Genomic DNA, 17,756 nt, shown 5'->3' with positions numbered 1-17,756 from the left:
CGTAGTTGTACAGGTAATCGAATGTCGTATATGGAACTGCCTGTTAGTATGGGGATGGTTAAATACTCTGGTACTTATAAGTCCATTACAGGTGGTACATCCTAGGCATCGATAAGATCCTCTGATGTTGGTATGTGTCCTGGGATTATAACTTGCCTTTGAGTCAGTCTTGACTAATAGGTCTCGCAGGTTTGTACCCCTCCTGTAACCGACCATAGGCGTAAGATGTTTACTAAACTGTAATTTTGGATCAGTGGAAACGATAGGCCAATGTGTCCTTAAAGAACGTCCAGCATTTCTGGTACTAGGAGAAAATGTAGTTGCCAGTATGATTTTATCGTCCCTGGTTTGTCTAGGTTCTTGGGCCAATAGTTGTGCTTGTGTTACTTGTGACACTTCCTTCATCATCTGGCTGAGACACCTCCCTTACCATTAGACCAGCAGATAAGGGAGGGGCCATAGTCCTTTTGAACTATGACTACTATAAAGGCGATATTGTACATCAACTCTCAGATACATCTACGTATATGTAGGAGGGGTACTAACCTGCGAGACCTATTAGTCAAGACTGACTCAAAGGCAAGTTATAATCCCAGGACACATACCAACATCAGAGGATCTTATCGATGCCTAGGATGTACCACCTGTAATGGACTTATAAGTACCAGAGTATTTAACCATCCCCATACTAACAGGCAGTTCCATATACGACATTCGATTACCTGTACAACTACGTTTGTCGTTTACTTATTGGTATGCCCATGCTCTTGGCATTATGTCGGTAAAACAACAGGTACCCTGAGAGAAAGGATGGCCAATCATCGGCATGCCATAAGGTCGGCTCACAAATCCGGGGAATCGGAACAACCGGTAGCGAGACACTGTGCAGAATACAGACATTCTGTGGCATCAATAAGATACACACTTATTGATCATGTACCCCCACTAGATAGAGGGGGAGACAGAGGTAAAATACTTCTGCAACGCGAGGCACAATGGATGTACCGACTGGGTACCATTTACCCAGGGGGGCTCAACACCACCCCTGACTTTAAGGCTTTGTTGTAATGTGGCTATATAGTGTGATACAAGTGCAGGGTACGGCACCTAGACTATCATGACTCTGTGGGCCGTATGGTCGGCGTGCCTCGCTCTAGGGGTGCTCCTAAACCATGTTGGCATACAGCACCAGGGGTAGGAGTCTTTGGTATTTCTAACTCCTGTGTGGAAGTCGGATAGTGGTGCCTTGGAGTTACCAGTTTTTTACACACATAGCATTACACATAGACAAAGCTGGACACTTGATCCTTAAGCATCCAAGGAAGAAGAAACAACAACATGGAGAATAATTTGATGGCAGAATAACCAGGATAACATAATGCATATGAAGCATTCGATCCTTAAGGCCGTGTTAACCCAGAGGACTAGGGTATAATAGAATACACCGAAGAATGCACAGAAATAGATATAGAGCGGGTCATTATATATAAATTCAGAAGTGAATAACCAAGCGCTCTTTATTCAGCATACAAGAAAATCATGGAATTAATTAATGGAAAGACCGTCATATCAATTGTTTTTATTTCCAAATTTTTTTTTTTATTTTTCATTCTTTTTATTTTTCATTTTTTATTCATCTTTATTTTTATTTGTGTCAAATGGTTTGGAGTGTCTAGATAGTGAGCATATGGGGGCATTGCTAGCCACAAGATAGAAGTGGAATATGCATATATGACCCTCACAGCTCTAATAATGAGATTTAATATGGTGTAAAGATATAACCTCATCACTTAATAGGAGCTAGTTGAGTGGTATAAATTCTTAAAAAAAAATTTTTTTTCATGTATATAAGGTGTTTTTTGGACAGAGGGTGTGAATATCATGCATGTCAATAACTCATGTTAATGGGAAGATCGCAGATAAATGATAATCTTTAGTATGTTAGTCATTTATAAATTGAAGGCTATACATCGGAGGTATACATCTCCATATTAGACTCCTTTATGAGTATTGGGTAGATTGACTTAATATTTTCAATATAAGGTAACACATCAACATGTATATAGCAGAATAGGCCAGCTGGCGTGTTTCATAATTAGATTTGTTTTTCAATACGTACACCTTTTCTCAACACACATATTGTAGTCAAACAGCATACTTGCCTTAACACACTTTGATTTGCCTAGAAACATAGTTACTGTTAGCCTGTTCCTGTACAGGATTACATTATAGCATTATTTAGGTTGCCATGGTAACAAGCTGCTGCTACAGTTACTATCACTATTTAATATAATAGCACAATCGTTTGCACGTTAAGAGTTTGTTTTATGTTTTTAAGATAATATGCCACAATGGTTTGATAATTATGGCACTTACACAGATTAAGCCGATTTCTTACGGCTACGGAATTTTGACAACCGGAAGTAGTTTGGCGCACTACTTCCGCCTCCTAGCACGTTTGGAACGCACTATGCAGTCCAACACCGATAATTTTGACGCCAGCACAGGTAGTGGTTTGAAATGATCTTGAGTGAGTATGTCACTATTTAAGAGTTTGTTTGTTTTCACTTTATTCATGCTGATGAAGGAGGCAAGACCTCCGAAAACGTTACAGAAATAAAAGTAACTTGTTTATGAAAGTCCTGAGAGTGCATTTTCTTTTGGCTGCATATCTTCTACAAATTTGCACCCAGGCAGTTTTCCTCTGTGGGCGAGTTCTGGTGTTTTGGATACCTATATATATATATATATATATATATATATATATATATATATATATATATATATATATATATATATATATATATATATATATTTAAGGAGTGGTACACCCTATACATTTCTCCACTGATTGTTAACTCTTAGTGCTTTTGTTAGTGCCTCATCCTCGCCCCATTTTTTCATGTTGTTTTTACTACGTTAAAGCCTGTTTTGTATTACATAACCCGTACCTAAAAAAAAAAAAAATTGCATACTCATGTGCCTTTAAGCATTTCATGCCTAGTACTGACACTGGCAGGCCAGTCAGTAAACACTAAATACATTTCATGCCTAGTACTGACACTGGCAGGCCAGTCAGTAAACACTAAATACATTTCATGCCTAGTACTGACACTGACAGGCCAGTCAGTAAACACTAATTACATTTCATGCCTAGTACTGACACTGGCAGGCCAGTCAGTAAACACTAAATACATTTCATGCCTAGTACTGACACTGACAGGCCAGTCAGTAAACACTAAATACATTTCATGCCTTGTACTGACACTGGCAGGCCAGTCAGTAAACACTAAATACATTTCATGCCTAGTACTGACACTGACAGGCCAGTCAGTAAACACTAAATACATTTCATGCCTAGTACTGACACTGGCAGGCCAGTCAGTAAACACTAAATACATTTCATGCCTAGTACTGACACTGACAGGCCAGTCAGTAAACACTAAATACATTTCATGCCTTGTACTGACACTGGCAGGCCAGTCAGTAAACACTAAATACATTTCATGCACCTCTCTCTAATTACAGATGCCTTCATTTTGAAACCTACGTTTCACTGCAGATATCTGAAGGAGAGTTGCTGTACATGTGAAAACACAGCCGCACTGGAATGCAGTGAAAGCTAGATTCAACATGACGGTTCCCATTAATAGAAGGAAGCTGAAAATAACAAATAATATACTATATTATATTACACTTTACTATAGTTATAAAATGTATTTAGTGTTTATGTTCTTTTAGGAATGAAAAATGTGTCCACAATTAGTTTTTAGTTTTAAATAATATAAAGGAAAGTACCACAATAAATAACACATTACATGAGCTGCATGTTTTGGTTCTTATACAGCAACTAGAATATTAACTATCTTGAGTATGATTTGAATCTGTGTAGCAAATGGTTAATGCAGGTGATCTTTAATACACTTTTGTTCATCCTTAAAATGGACACAAAAATAAGATGTGAATCCATTTCTAGGTGTAGACAATTTCAGCATGAGATACAGAAAAAATTTGAATGCTACAACTGATTAATTTAACAACAATAATCTCCTCCTCATAATGAATATCAGAGGAAGACAGTTGATGCTAAAAAATGTACAGATTATAAAAGAAAAAGAAAACAGAGAAGCATCCTCAAACACCCACTTATTTTGGGAGACAAAAAGTCAGCCCACTTAACATTTATATTTCCTGAGGGCCACCATTAAGTTACATCAATAATGTCCCACCCAAACATTAAAACTTAACCTTTATTATTAAATAAAAATAGCTTAAAAAAAGAAACGCGTAAATGAAAAGTATAAAATCATAAAGCACCAATAGGTGCTAAACCAGAGCACTTTAAAGGGATACTGAACATAAATGTTTTCTTTCGTGATTCAGATAGAGCATGTAATTTTAAGCAGCTTTCTAATTTACTCCTTTTATCAATTTTGCTTTGCTCTCATGATATTATTTGAAAAAGCAGGAATGTAAGCTTACGATCTGGCCTATTTTTGGTTCAGAACCCTAGATACCGCTTGCTGATTGGTGGGTACATTTAGCAACCAATCAGGAAGCAGTACCCAGGTGCTGAACTAAAGGTGGGCCGGCTCATAAGCTTACAATCCTGTTTTTCAATAGAAAACAAAGGAAATTTCATAATAGGAGTAAATTAGAAAGTTGCTTAAAATTACATGCTCTATCTCAAGGGTGGACAAGAGGTAGATCGCAGTCTAACAGTGGACCACGAGGGAATTTTGAGGTGACCGGCCGCCTGGAAGATTTCAAAAGTCTGCATAATAAGAGAAACATTTCTCACACATCTAGGCTGAGATGCTGTTCGGTATCCCTGGGTTTGGCATTTCCAGGATCTGTTCTGTCTGATATTCTGCTGCTACTTTCTAGGTCTGTCACCAGGCTCTGCTAGGTGAATGGTCTGGTATTGTTTTTTTCCCAGGGTCTGTTACTCCCCCTCAGGTTCTTTTACTTACTCTGTACCAGGCTTTGATGCTGCTTTCTCTGACACAATAAGATTAGCTATACTTTGTGCTAGTTTCTGCAGCTTTCTGTCCCCAGAATTTGTTGTCACCAAATTGTGCAGGTCAGTGCTGTTGCTGTCATACTAGTCTCTGGTTGCTGTGTAAGGCGGTACAGAGCCTGCAGGTCCTGCCACTGTCACTGTCTCAACTATCTGCACATATAATACCAAAAGGGTGTAGATATGCCTTCAGAAGAGGGAGGAGCATAGGCAATATTTTAGCACCTACACTGCTTAAATCTGAAAAGCCAAATATCAATTCTTCCTGGTTAAGATTTAAAGGCACATATAAGTGTAGTTACTCACAGTGCACAGCGTGTGAATTCTTACAACAAGGTGAAGGATTCGAAAGTACTGCTACTGGGGAAAAATTTGATCACTCTTCATGTTCGAATTGCAGATCGAGGTTTGCTGTATATCTTATTACCTGCATTGAATGTAGGATACAGTATACAGGTTTAACAACGAGAGAAACCAGAGAAAGGATAAGGGAACACCTAACAAACATCAAAGCTGGCAAACTCACCACACCTCTAGTACAACATTTTAAAAGAGAGCATGGTAGCAATACCAAATCCTTTAGATGGAAAATTATTGAACTAGTGAAATGTGGGTACAGAGGAGGTGATAGAGAAAAAGTGCTGTACAAAAGAGAAGCATATTGGATACATAGGCTCAGAACAAGAATACCCAGTGGGTTAAATTCCGAGTTCGATCTGATCAATTTTTGGGAATAGAATTACTGAGCCTGTGTATCCATTTGTTTATACAAGTATCCAATTCATTGAAGTATGGCTATGGGGAATTGGAGTTGTTACACATTAGTGTACTATTTAATAGGTATTTATGAAAAAAACACAGGTTATTAAAATTTGGAGCATATAAATGAAGAGCTACTTTATATGCAAAATAAAAAAGCATATAGGTAGTTATGCAGATTAACTGGTAAATACCATAATGGTTTGATTGTTACTGTCCACATTAGAGTACAGTTATCATTGACATGATTCTTGAGAAATTGTGAGTGTTTAAATGATCCAGCCCCCCCCCTTTTCATAGATATTATTTCTCTTAAAGAGAATTATCAATTGGAAGATGTTGACATAGTTTTGGAACTGTGATAATAGGTTATGAACACTAAAATTTTTCTGTATCATTATTATTAAGCTTATCTAAATTGAACATAAAAGCTAGACTTATATATGTTTTCACATTAATTGGTATAGAATGTTCTTTAGAAAGATTAGACTAACTAAGGTTCACAGAGCAAAAGTGTATAATGTTTTATCCAAATAGCAGTCCAAGAATATTATAGCAACATGTAAGAAAGGAGTTTAAATAACTGTAAGTGAGGTTATGGTTTTTAAAAATATATATTTATAGATAATGGGAAAGAAGTTGTTTCATTATAATTGTTCTTTACCTTGAAAGTATCTAATAAACCATAGTGTGGGTGTGTTTTAAAGTTCCACTACAGGTAAAAGAAGGTGGAGTTTGATTTTAACCTATTAGCTTGTTCTAATGGATATAAAAGGATCATTAGGACAAGTGACTGCAGCTACGATTACGGCCTTTTGCGCCAAAACGCGTCAGCAAGCAGTCCCTGGAGTGGGACACACACCACTCACGTTGAAGTAGGAGATTCTATTGCCATTTAGCATTGTATATGCTTTTTAAGATTTCTTTGAATAAAGTTACCTGTTTCACCTATCTGGCTTCCGGTGCATCCAATTCATTGAGCAAAGGATCTGTTCTGTATGATATTCTGCTGCTACTTTCTAGGTCTGTCCTCCGTTACTTGTCACCAGGCTCTGCTGGGTGAATGGTCTGCTCTGCTATTGTTTTTTTCCCAGGGTCTGTTACTCCCCCTCAGGTTCTTTTACTTACTCTTTACAAGGCTTTGATGCTGCTTTCTCTGACACACTAATATTAGCTATACTTTGTGCTAGTTTCTGCAGCTTTCTGTCCCCAGAATTTGTTGTCACCAAATTGTGCAGGTCAGTGCTGCTGCTGTCATACTAGTCTCTGGTTGCTGTGTAAGGCGGTACAGAGCCTGCAGGTCCTGCCACTGTCACTGTCTCAACTATCTGCACTAGTCTTCAGCTAGTAGTGGACAGATGGAGAGCAACCAACAGGACCTGCCCCCTAATCAACCTGACATGGCGTCCAGCCTATAAAATTACTTTGTAGATTGAGTCTGTCTATGATTGTCTGAGAATAGTTCATTGTCATCGTTGCACCTGAGCTGTGGGTTTCCCATGTGTTCCAGGCTTGACTACTCCTCGAGCCCTAGACTCAAGCCGTCTTGATTGTGAGACCACTTATCCATATGCAGGTGCGGTACACAGATAAGGTTGCTTGATGGTCCCAGCGTGACGTAAAGAGAGAGCTCTCGCAGTAAGTAAAGAGCGCAGCTGTATTTATAATTAAAGAGCACGGCTGATTTTTAGAGCTGTGTTATTTGAGGCAAAAATACAATTTTCAGCCAGCAGGTCCTATTTGTGGCAAAAATAAAATTTTCAGCCAGCGACTGGTGTTTTTTTTTTTTTAGTTAGGTGACCACATCACTTGGAATACAATTAGAGGTAGCCCTTGCCTTACAAAAGTCTGCCCACCTTCTGAATCATGAAAAAAATGAATTTTGGTTCAGTATCCCTTTAACCAATCAATATTAAGGCAAACACAGAAATAGGCAGCAATCCCCAGTAGAGACACAAGGAAAAAAGATCCCTATCTAAACAGACTATGGTTTTCAGCATGAGCTCTGATACAGGATACTTGTAAAGTTCAGTAAAGATGCAGGTGATATATTTTTGCGTTAGCTAGACTCTTGGCACATTTTTTTTAAGTTTCCTTTAAAGTCATTTTTAATTTATAATAATAATTATGTTAACAAACAAACTCTCTATAATATTCACTTTTTAATTTTTAATTTAACTTTAAATTCCCACGTTTTAAACTTCTATTTTCCATATATATTTTATATATTTACACAAGACATTTATATTAGCATAAAATAAATGCTTCAAGCTAATCTCTATTTGGGGGTCCATATATGCTATATAAACTTACTTTTAGAGGCCTATTTATCAAATGTCTGTCAGACCTGATCCAACAGTGCTGATCAGGTCCGACAGACATCGCTGAATGCGGAGAGCAATAAGCTCTCCGTATTCAGCATTGCACCAGCGGCTCTTGTACTTGATCAGGTTGAATTGTGGCGATCTCTGTCCGTCTCTGAAGACTCGCCAGAAACACAGGCCCTCAAGCTCAATTCGGAGCTTGATAAATGGGCCTCAATCTTAGGAGATCTTTCTGGTCGGTACACAAAAAAATGCATGAGTCATCACAAAATGAAATAGGACACCTGCATAAAATTGGATTTGCTATGTAAATGTGAAATAAATTAAGAACAATGTTGCATTTTTAAATCAATCTAGTAAAGTTTCTGCTGCAGTAAGATAAACATAGCTATAATCTCTTTTTGCACATGCACATAAAGAACCAAAATAATTTAAAAAGTCAAATAATTTAAAGGGACTGTAAACTCCAAAATGTTTATTTTTTACAAAGATGGATAATCCCTTTATTACCCATTCCCCAGTTTTGCACAACATGGTTATATTAATATACTTTTAAACTCTGTGATTACCTTTTATCTAAGCCTCTTTTGACAGCCCCCTTATCACATGGCTATTTATTTATTTATTATCTATTGACTTGCATTTTAGCCAATCAGTGCAGTGTCCAGTCTCTTGTTGTGAAAAGCTAATAAAAAGGCATGTGATAAGAGGCTGTCTGTAGTGGCTTAGAAACAGGCAGAAATGTAGAGGTTTAAATATTATAAAGTATATTAATATAACAATGTTGGTTGTACAAAGCTGGGGAATGGGTAGTAAAGGTGTAATTTATCTTTTTTAAACAATAATAATTTTGATGTTGACTGTCCCTTTAAAGCTTTATAGCTCTTGACCTAATGAGCAATTATTTTGGCAAAATAAAACTAGAAAATTCTACCAAGTAAAATCCATTTTTCAACTTTAAAGCATTTTCTGCGGTGGTTTTATCTAATAAAATCTATCTACATCAAAAAATCACATGTTATTGACTTTAAAAGTAAAGAACGAATTAACTTCAAATATTACAAATGTATAATGTTTCAGATGGCAAACAAAAATAGCAAATGTCATCCATAAATTGCACTAATATGCAAACTTTTTAGATTACGTAATTTAAAAAAAAAATATTATTACCAAGTGAAAAACAACCAGCATTCCAAAACATATTCATGATCAATATTGAATCATTTAGGCACAATTTTTTATATTCAGGTGCTTTTTTACTTATCAGTTCATGACATAAATCCAAATATAAATTTCATATAATTTTGAATAATTCTATAAATAATATCTTTGTAAACATCCAAACACCTAGGCCCAGATGATTGAAACATTTGGCGATATACTCAAAAGGGGTCCGTTGTGGGAACGAGATTACCTCCGAAATTTGTGTTTGAAGGCTGTTTTTCCATATTACTCAATGGGTAGCCATACTTTTCTGATACTACCGATATATTCAAATCAGCATCACCACCTATATTGAAGGTGTAATGTAAATGATCTCTTTACACAGTATTGTATTGCAATACAATATTACATCTGTCAATTATGACATTAGTTTTACACCTATAGGAGCAGGGGGATTGTGGGTATCTAATAGATGTATACGCAATATTTCATTTATCTGTATTGGATTGTATAATGTTATAATATGTATTTAAAGTATTGTAGTGATTGTTAAAATCATGTATTATACCTTTGCCATGTTTTTTTTTTTTAGGTAGACAATTTTATGTTCTCGATATTAACCCCTTAATGACCGGGTACTTCAGACAAAAACTTCCCCAAAAGACCAGCGCATTTTTAGCATTTTTGCCATCACATTTAAACAGAAATTGAGCCTTTTTTTTTTTACCTATCAAAACTATATAAAAATTATTAGTAGACACCCCAAAGTATTGATCTAGGCCTATTTTGGTATATGTCATGCCACCATTTCACCACCAAATGCGATCAAATAAAAACAATTGTTAACTTTTTCACAATTTTAGGTTTCTTACTGAAATTATTTACAAACAGCTTGTGCAATCATGGCACAAATGGTTGTAAATGCTTCTCTGGGATCCCCTTTGTTCAGAAATAGTAGACATATATGGCTTTGGCATTGCTTTTAGGTAATGAGAAGGCCGCTAAATGCCGCTGCGCACCACACTTGTATTATGCCCTGCAGTGAAGGGGTAAATTAGATAGCTTGTAGGGTTAAGATCAGCCCTCCCACCTGACACATCCCACCTCATGATCCCTCCCTGACCCCTCTCAAACAGTTCTCTTCCTCCCTCACCCCCCAAAGGTCACCCCCATCTTAAGTACTGGCAGAAAGTCTGCCAGTATAAAACTAATTTTTTTTTTTAAATGATATATTTTCTGCAGGGTAGTATCCCCCCTTACCTCCCAACCTCGTTGATCCCCCCCAAATAGCTCTCTAACCCTCCCCCCTCTACCTATTTTCGGCCATCTTAGGTACTGGCAGCTGTCTGCCAGTACCCAGTTTGCTACAAAAAAGGCAATTTTAAAAAATATAATACCTATTTTTCTGTAGTGTAGCTGCCCCCCTCAATACTCAAACCCCCCTTCCCCATCCCAGATCCGTTTTCCTCAAATTATCCCACATATGATCCCCCTCATTGCCCCTCCTTCCCCCTCAAGTTGTTGTTTTTTTTCCCCTGTACTGTGGCTTAGTAGTCCTACCCACTCCTGTCCTTCTCCTGCCTCCTCCAACAATGGGCCGCCCACTTGCCTCTTTCCTTACGCTCCAACCCACCAACAATCAGTCCTACTGCTGTCCGATGCAGAGAGGGCCACAGAGTGGCCCTGTCTGCTTCGGTAACTCTGCAACTCTATTTCTGCAGTGCCCCACTCGTGGGACATGCAGAAATAGCGCAATCTCCCAGAGAGAAGCCCAGGACTGCAGCGAAGTACAGGGTATGTCACTAGGTCCTTAAGGGCATTATTATTATTATTAGGTATTTGTAGAGTGCCAACAGGTTCCGCAGCGCTAAGGGCATAACGACCAGCGTCGTACAGGGTATGGCGCTGGTCGTTAAGGGGGTAAATATTTCATAGGAGACAGTTGCCAGGACTTCTGTTTTTATTTATGTATTGTTGTTCTCACTGTTCTTAATGTGTTATACTTAAAATTACAAACGTGTTATTAATATAAAAAGCATCTCAAAACACCTACAAATAACCAGTAATTGAATGCCTTGAATTTGAAAATCCATTGAAAACCAATGTAATGCACTATACAAAGCTCTTGGATTAGAATTTACCTCAATATTGTAATTTTTCTTTTCACTTTTAAATTGACACACAACAAACCAAGTAATTTAAAAACTTTTTGAAACCTTTAAAAATGCCATGCAGAGCACTTAACTATTAAATGCCAGTGGCACACCTTCCCATTGATACTAACAGGATATCTAATAGAAAAACTTTTTTTTAATCATTTGCTGTAGACCTCTTTGACAGGCAATGGGTTAATGCAGATTTATATGAACATGTTTCTTCAGGTTCAACTGTTTTTTTTATATAAAGGGCTTACAAATCGGGGAATAAATTCCAGTTATGTTGCCTTTTTTGATAACCATTATATGATGACACAGTTAATAATAGACAATACATATTAGAAATTTTAAAATAAAATATGCAATATAGTATTGATTATATTGTGAACTTCCACATAAAATATGAATCTACAGCATATATCATATATTGTTGGTCCATAGGGGAAATTCCATTCCAGGCAAGTTCCATTCAGGACTCATAAGCTACACAGCCAGTTATTGGTGGCGTTGTGTGACTCCACTCAGCCAGTTATTGGTGAGGTTGTGCTACGGCACACAGCCAGTTATTGGTGGGGTTGTGTGACTGCACACAGCCAGTAATTAGTTGGGTTGTGTGACTGCACACAGCCAGTTATTGGTGGTGTTGTGTGACTGCACATAGCCAGTTATTGGTGGGGTTGTGTGACTGCACACAGCCAGTTATTGGTGGGGTTGTGTGACTGCACACAGCCAGTTATTGGTGGGATTGTGCGACTGCACACAGCCAGTTATTGGTGGGGTTGTGTGACTGCACACAGCCAGTTATTGGTGGGATTGTGTGACTGCACACAGACAGTTATTGGTGGGATTGTGTGACTGCACACAGCCAGTTATTGGTTAGATTGTGCGACTGCACACAACCAGGAATTAGTTGGATTGTGCGACTGCACACAACAAGGAATTAGTTGGGTTTGTGACTGCACACAGCCAGTTATTGGTGGGGTTATGTGACAGCACACAGCCAGTGATTGGTGAGGTTGTGAGACAGCTGCTGCTAGCAATTCTCTGTAGCTCCTGAGTGGGACTTTATCTATGTAAATTCTCCATTTACTCTGGTGAAACGCATTGGGTTTGATGATCATTAATCATTTTGAGCATTATATTGCAATGTAAGTGTCTCTTCTTCACACCCAGAACATAGCTACATGCACAGCTCCCAAGCTAAAATTCCCCTTTCTAGAATGATTTGAGGGACCTCCCAGTACTGATGAGACTTTTTAGATAATCTTGACAGAACCAAGAGCTATAGATCATCAGGCCCATAGAGTTCAAGTGTCAGTAGTGAAGAAATGAGAGTTTTTGGACTAGAATGTCCCTTTAAATTTTAATGTCCAGACAGAGCTTACAAATGACAAAAACTTCCCAATTGCCATCAGTAAAATTTGGTTCTCTCTTTCTCCTGATATCCTTTGTTGAAATTTAGCTAATTCCCCTTAAATTATAAACCCTCTAGGGAGCAGTGTCCTGTAGTCTTTCTGTCACAGTCTGCTTTCCCTGTGTTTTCTTGTATCATATTATATCCCTTGTAAAGCATTGCAGAATCTGTTAGTGTATGGCAAATAGATAATAATAAAACGCAATGAAAGCATACTAAGGTGGGCTCAGGATAGTGTACATCTTCAATAACTGCAGCAGTATTTGCAACAATGTTAGTGACAATATTATACATATAGTGCTGAAGGCAGCTGTATGCTTCTGACCATACCTGGTAGGGCATAGATGGTTAATTTATATAGAGTTGGTGAGATGACTAAATAGAATTATAAAAAAAAAACATATTCCTTTATAGAAACATCGAAACATACGCCTAGATTTAGAGTTTTGCGGTAGCCGTCAAAACCAGCGTTAGGGGGTCCTAACGCTGGTTTTTACCGCCCGCTGGTATTTGGAGTCAGTCATTAAGGGTCTAACGCTCACTTTGCAGCCGCAACTTTTCCATACCGCAGATCCCCCTACGCCAATTGCGTATCCTATCTTTTCAATGGGATCTTTCTAACGCTGGTATTTAGAGTCTTGGCTGAAGTGAGCGTTAGAACTCTAACAACAAAACTCCAGCCGCAGAAAAAAAACAGGAGTTAAGAGCTTTTTGGGCTAACGCCAGTTCATAAAGCTCTTAACTACTGTGCTCTAAAGTACACTAACACCCATAAACTACCTATGTACCCCTAAACCAAGGTCCCCCCACATCGCTGCCACTGTATTAATTTTTTTTAACCCCTAACCTGCCGACCGCACACAGCCGCCACCTACGTTATACTTATGTACCCCTAATCTGCTGCCCCTAACACCGCCGACCCCTATATTATATTTATTAACCCCTAATCTGCCCCCCCCAACGTCGCTGCTACCTTACCTACAATTATTAACCCCTAATCTGCCGACCGGACCTCACCGCTACTATAATAAAGTTATTAACCCCTAATCCGCCTCACTGCCGCCTCAATAACCCTATAATAAATAGTATTAACCCCTAATCTGCCCTCCCTAACATCGCCGACACCTGACTTCAAGTATTAACCCCTAATCTACCGACCGGACCTCACCGCTACTCTAATAAATGTATTAACCCCTAAAGCTAAGTCTAACCCTAACCCTAACACCCCCCTAAGTTAAATATAATTTAAATCTAACGAAATAAATTAACTCTTATTAAATAAATTATTCCTCTTTAAAGCTAAATACTTACCTGTAAAATAAACCCTAATATAGCTACAATATAACGAATAATTACATTGTAGCTATTTTAGGATTAATATTTATTTTACAGGCAACTTTTTAATTATTTTAACCAGGTACAATAGCTATTAAATAGTTAAGAACTATTTAATAGTTACCTAGTTAAAATAATTACAAAATTACCTGTAAAATAAATCCTAACCTAAGTTACAAATAAACCTAACACTACACTATCAATAAATTAATTAAATAAAATACCTACAATTATCTACAATTAAACCTAACACTACACTATCAATAAATTAATTAAATACAATACCTACAAATAAATACAATTAAATAAACTAACTAAAGTACAAAAAATAAAAAAGAACTAAGTTACAAAAAATAAAAAAATATTTACAAACATTAGAAAAATATTACAACAATTTTAAACTAATTACACCTACTCTAAGCCCCCCAAAATAAAAAAATGCCCTACCCTATTCTAAAATTAAAATAGAAAAGCTCTTTTACCTTACCAGCCCTTAAAAGGGCCTTTTGCGGGGCATGCCCCAAAGAATTCAGCTCTTTTGCCTGGAAAAAAAACATACAATACCCCCCCAACATTACAACCCACCACCCACATACCCCTAATCTAACCCAAAACCCCCTTAAATAAACCTAACACTAAGCCCCTGAAGATCTTCCTACCTTATCTTCACCACACCGGGTATCACCGATTCGTCCAGGCTCAGATGTCTTGGTCCAAGCACAAGCGGGGGGCTGAAGACATCCATCATTGGGCTGAAGTCTTGATCCAAGAGGCGGCTGAAGAAGTCCATCTTCGGGCAGAAGTCTTCATCCTATCCGGGCAGAAGAGGACATCCGGACCGGCAAACATCTTTATCCAAGCGGCATCTTCTATGTTCTTCCATCCGATGACGAGCGGCTCCATCATTCAGACCTCCGTCGCGGATCCATCCTCTTCTTCCGACGACTATAGAATGCAAGCTCAATCTGATTGGCTGATCCAATCAGCCAATCGGATTGAACTTGAATCTGATTGGCTGATTCCATCAGCCATTCAGAATTTTCCTACCTTAATTCCGATTGGCTGATAGAATCCTATCAGCCAATCGGAATTCGAGGGACGCCATCTTGGATGACATCCCTTAAAGGAACCTTCATTCATCGTCTAGTCGTCGGAAGAAGAGGATGGATCCGCGCCGGAGGTCTAACAAGATGGAGCTGCTCATCATCGGATGGAAGAACATAGAAGATGCCACTGGGATGAAGATGTTTGCCGGTCCGGATGTCCTCTTCTGCCCGGATAGAATGAAGACTTCTGCCCAAAGATGGACTTCTTCAGCCGCCGCTTGGATCAAGACTTCAGCCGGAGGATGGACGCCTTCAGCCCCCCGCTTGGGCTTGGATCAAGACATCGGAGCCTGGACCGATCGCTGATACCCGGTGTGGTGAAGATAAGGTAGGAAGATCTTCAGGGGCTTAGTGTTAGGTTTATTTAAGGGGGGTTTGGGTTAGATTAGGGGTATGTGGGTGGTGGGTTGTAATGTTGGGGGGGGGGTATTGTATGTTTTTTTTTTTCAGGCAAAAGAGCTGAATTCTTTGGGGCATGCCCCGCAAATGGCCCTTTTAAAAAGCTTTTCTATTTTATATTTAGAATAGGGTAGGGCATTTTTTTATTTTGGGGGGCTTTGTTATTTTATTAGGGGGCTTAGAGTAGGTGTAATTAGTTTAAAATTGTTGTAATATTTTTCTAATGTTTGTAAACATTTTTTATTTTTTGTACTTTAGTTAGTTTATTTAATTGTATTTATTTGTAGGTATTGTATTTAATTAATTTATTGATAGTGTAGTGTTAGGTTTAATTGTAGATAATTGTAGGTATTTTATTTAAGTAATTTATTGATAGTGTAGTGTTAGGTTTAATTGTAACTTAGGTTAGGATTTATTTTACAGGTAATTTTGTAATTATTTTAACTAGGTAGCTATTAAATAGTTCTTAACTATTTAATAGCTATTGTACCTGGTTAAAATAAATACAAAGTTGCCTGTAAAATAAATATTAATCCTAAAATAGCTACAATATAATTATTCGTTATATTGTAGCTATATTAGGGTTTATTTTACCGGTAAGTATTTATCTTTAAATAGGAATAATTTATTTAATAAGAATTATTTTATTTCGTTAGAATAAAATTATATTTAACTTAGGGGGGTGTTAGTGTTAGGGTTAGAGTTAGCTTTAGGAGTTAATACATTTATTATAGTAGCGGTGAGGTCTGGTCGGCAGATTAGGGGTTAATAATTGAAGTTAGGTGTCGGCGATGTTAGGGAGGGCAGATTAGGGGTTAATACTATTTCTTATAGGGTTATTGAGGCGGGAGTGAGGCGGATTAGGGGTTAATAACTTTATTATAGTAGCGGTGAGGTCCGGTCGGCAGATTAAGGGTTAATAAGTGTAGGTAGGTGGCGGCGACGTTGTGGGGGGCAGATTAGGGGTTAATAAATATAATATAGGGGTCGGCGGTGTTAGGGGCAGCAGATTAGGGGTACATAGCTATAATGTAGGTTGCGGCAGTGTACGAAGCGGCAGATTAGGGGTTAAAAAAAATATGCAGGTGTCAGCGATAGCGGGGGCGGCAGATTATGGGTTAATAAGTGTAAGGTTAGGGGTGTTTAGACTCGGGGTTCATGTTAGGGTGTTAGGTGCAGACATAGGAAGTGTTTCCCCATAGGAAACAATGGGGCCGTGTTAGGAGCTGAACGCTGCTTTTTTGCAGGTGTTAGGTTTTTTTTCAGCTCAAACTGTCCTATTGTTTCCTATGGGGGAATCGTGCACGAGCACGTTTTTGAAGCTGGCCGCGTCCGTAAGCACCGCTGGTATTTAGAGTTGCAGTGTCGGTAAATTATGCTCTACGCTCCTCTTTTTGGAGCCTAACGCAGCCATTCTGTGAACTCTAAATACCAGCGGTATTTAAAAGGTGCGGCCAAAAAAAAGCATGCGTAGTTAACGCACCCCTTCTAATGCAAAACTCCAAATCTAGGCCATAGATTTTGAAGGCAGATAAGAACCAATGGCCCAATAAGTCTGCCCAATATTTCCTAAAAGTATAATTTATCAAGTTCATAGGATAGCCTTATGCTTATCCCAGGCATTCTTAAAGTCCCCCACAGTGTTTGTCATTACCACCTCTAGTGGAAGTTTATTCCATGAATCAATCAGCCTTTCTGTAAAGAAGTACTTCCAAAAATTAATCCATGTGACAAACCCAATAGGTGAAACAGATTCATAGATGATATGCTACACACTTCTTGGTAGTAGCGTTTCCTCATTGATGTCTCATGATTGCCCTCTATTGTTTAAATAGGGTAGGAAATGTAAACCTTTTCCATATACACACCCATATATATATATATATATATATATATATAAAATGAGGAATTATCTAATTTATACGATCCTGTAACAAAAAGTGATAGGAGTGGTAAGGTAATACCTGTAAAGTACACCTATATATAAAATAAATTATTTTATGAATTTATTCTGGATGATATAACTGAACATCCATATATAATACAATGTCAAAACCAATATTTAAAATAAGCAAACAA

At 37.9% G+C, this 17,756-nt stretch overlaps 1 protein-coding gene across 2 annotated transcripts in view; it reads right to left on the bottom strand.

Annotated features, from left to right (window-relative positions):
* Window positions 1-17,756, bottom strand: part of LDB2 (LIM domain binding 2) — a 653,506-nt gene that overhangs the window by 380,305 nt on the left and 255,445 nt on the right. The window lies entirely within an intron of this gene.

Source organism: Bombina bombina, chromosome 2 (genome assembly GCF_027579735.1).
Source record: "Bombina bombina isolate aBomBom1 chromosome 2, aBomBom1.pri, whole genome shotgun sequence".
Taxonomy (NCBI): Eukaryota; Metazoa; Chordata; class Amphibia; order Anura; family Bombinatoridae; genus Bombina; species Bombina bombina.
Note: the sequence above shows the minus strand (reverse complement) of the source record. Positions and strands in the feature narration are given on the sequence as shown.